The sequence below is a fragment of the Oncorhynchus gorbuscha genome, linkage group LG04 (assembly GCF_021184085.1).
Source record: "Oncorhynchus gorbuscha isolate QuinsamMale2020 ecotype Even-year linkage group LG04, OgorEven_v1.0, whole genome shotgun sequence".
In the NCBI taxonomy this organism is placed as follows: domain Eukaryota; kingdom Metazoa; phylum Chordata; class Actinopteri; order Salmoniformes; family Salmonidae; genus Oncorhynchus; species Oncorhynchus gorbuscha.
The window spans coordinates 29974919-29978281 of NC_060176.1; positions in this window are offsets into that span (position 1 = coordinate 29974919).

Genomic DNA, 3363 nt, shown 5'->3' on the forward strand with positions numbered 1-3363 from the left:
GTGTGGAGCGTTTGTATGGTCTGTGCAGAGAGGAGAGAACAGGGATAGACAGACACATAGTTGACAGGCTACAGAAGAGGCTACGCTAATGCAAAGGAGATTGGAATGACAAGTGGACTACACGTCTCGAATGATCAGGAAGTTAAGCTTATGTAGCAAGAGTCTTATTGACTAAAATGATTCAAATGATACAGTACTGCTGAAGTAGGCTAGCTGGCAGTGGCTGCGTTGTTGACACTACACTAATCAAGTCGTTCCGTTGAGTGTAATAGTTTCTGCAGTGCTGCTATTCGGGGGCTAGCTGGCTAGCTAGCAGTGTTGTTTACGTTGCGTTGCGTTAAAAGAACGACAATAGCTGGCTAGCTAACCTAGAAAATCGCTCTAGACTACACAATTATCTTTGATACAAAGACGGCTATGTACGATCAAACAAATCAAACCGTTGTACTGTAATGAAATGAAATGAAAATGTGATACTACCTGTGAATGCGACCGGGTTGTTGAGTCTATTCGGTAGACGTTGGCTAGCTGTTGGCTAGCTGTCGGCTAGCTGTTGGCTAGCTGTTGGCTAGCTGTTGGCTAGCTAGCAGAGTCTCCTACGTTAAGGACGACAAATAGCTGGCTAGCTAACCTCGGTAAATTAAGATAATCACTCTAAGACTACACACTCTAAACTACACAATTATCTTGGATACGAAGACAGCAAAGACAGCTATGTAGCTAGCTAACACTACACTAATCAAGTCGTTCCGTTGAGTGTAATAGTTACTACAGTGCTGCTAATCGGTGGGCGTTTGCTTTGCTAGCTGGCTAGCTGCTGGGCAAATAGCAGTGAAGACTACGTTAGGACGACGAAATACGATAATTATGCAATTATCTTTGATACAAAGACGGCTATGTAGCTAGCTAAGAAGAAATTGCTAAGATTAGACAAATCAAACCGTTGTACTATAATGAAATGTAATGAAAAAGTTATACTACCTGCGGAGCGAAGTGCCGATGTGACCGCTCGCTCCAACCCGGAAGTTGAACCGTTCAGTTCAGTGCGAATGCTGACATCTATCTACGGTTTATGGTTAGGGTAGGTTTTAATAGTCACAATGGGTACAACATCTCCTATACACTTCCCTATAAACTCAGTCACCATATCAGTATATTTGTCTATGTTGTTCTCGTTGGCAACACGAAACATATCCCAGTCCGCATGATTAAAACAATGGATTCTGATTGGTCAGACCAGTGTTGAATAGTCCTTAGCACAGGTACTTCCTGTTTTGAGTTCTGCCTATAGGAAGGGAGCAGCAAAATGGAGTCATGATCAGATTTGCCGAAGGGAGAGCGGGGGAGGGCCTTGTAGGTATCCCAGAAGTTGGAGTAGCAGTGGTCAAGTGTTTTAGCAGTGCGAGTACTACAGTAAATGTGTTGATAAAACTTTGTTAACGTTTTCTCAAATTTGCTTTGTTAAAATCGCCATCTACAATAAATGCGGCCTCAGGATACGTGGTTCCACTTAAAGTCCAGTGAAGTTCTTTGAGGGCCGCCGTGGCATCGGCTTGAGCCGGAATATACACGGCTGTGACTATTACCGAAGAGAATAATTTATTACATTTCCATAATATGGTAACTGTAGCAGGGCTGTTATGCTAAAGTGGTTGATATAAACTTGTATTCTTCCTACAATGACTTTCACATAGAGATCCTATTAAGTATTCTAATTCCTAATTCTATGGACTCATTTGCTTCCTGATTTGTCATCAATGTTCCTCAGTCTATAAGAGGCTGCCCTCTAGTGGGCAAATAAAGGCACTAATTTATCAGACATGATACAATATGCTTCAATATGTTTTATGGCATTTTATGGCATTGAGTGATTGCAAAATACAATCATTTGTATATACACCATCTACCGATACATATACAGTAGCAATACTAGTCAGCCCTTTCTTGTGCATTTGGCCACAGGTTCTGATCCACGTCACATCTTAAGTCATCTTGGGCAATACACCTAGGAAATAATCTTTTGCCATACCTGGTCCATCCCTGGCAGTCTTCTGCAGTTATGTCCAGGCATCAGCATTCATTGCATCCAGGAGGGACATTTGATCATGTGGATGGTGGTCATAAACCTTCCACCTCCATGAGGAACATAATTCCTCTGTGGGGTTGAGGAATAGAGAGTAAGGAAGGAGGAAAAGAGCAAACCACTCTGTGACTTCACGGGACTGGTGAAATGCCACATTGTCCCGTACAATTACAAACGATGGCCGAGTTCGCCTCACTGCAACCCTTTCCTCACCTGACACAACCCTCCCATAGAGGTCATCCAGGAACGAAATGAGACGCTCTGTGTTGTACGGCCACAATTAGTGGTTTGTGTATCAGCAATCCATCAGAGGATATTGCTGCACACATTGTGATGTTGACACCCCTCTGGCCCGGGACATCCACTGTGGCTCTTTTTCCAATCACATTCCTTCCTCTCCGCCGTGTTTTGGCCAAGTTGAAACCAACCTCATCCACAAAGATGAATACGTGGGGTGTTTGCCTTGCTTCAATCTCCATGATCTCCTCTAAAATAAATCCACAAGGCTACATAAGAGTTATGCGTACATTGTCTGCCAACACTCGTCCCGAATCTCTGTGAGTTTTATGCCATTGTTCCTGATGACTATATCGACGGTTGTAGTTTTCTGCACAGCAGTGAAAATGCACAGCAGTACAAAAACAATTACAATTACAAACAAGTAGGTTTGGAGGCTTTGTTCAATTACTGTAGAAAATGTATCACATGTATGTCTTATTCAATTTTGGGTTATTTTAGGTTTTGAACTTAAGTTGAACAGTTTTGAAAGTAGTATGTCAACATGTGCAAATCGGCCTGTAGGGACATAGAGTTTTGGTGGTGGTTGTGTCTGAGTGAGAAAAGAGTTCATGAAAATTGAAAGATGTAGTCATTGAATGCATTTCGTGCCAAAGCAATGAAAAGTGATACATAGTTTGGCCCACATAGACTGCTGTTATGCTCACAGTGTGAAGAGTTTTGAAAAAGTGACCTAAGTATTGAGAAATGGGTCCTAGCAATTGTAAAAATAAAAAAAACTGTAATGCAAGTTGATTGGTATTGATTGATTCTGGTTCAGAGACGTTTCAATGACTGCCCAATAGAAGGAGTGACACGGTTGTCCTTGCTTGAGTTTCAAATGTGCTCATTCCAGAACGTACGCCATTGAAGTCTTTTAATATTGATCATTCCATATTAATATTAAACTTGCGATGACAGTCCATTCTATTTTGAGTGTGTGATCACTTTTGTCTTTTGTGAGTGCTGGAGTTGTTCAGGATCAGTTGACTGGGGACACCTGG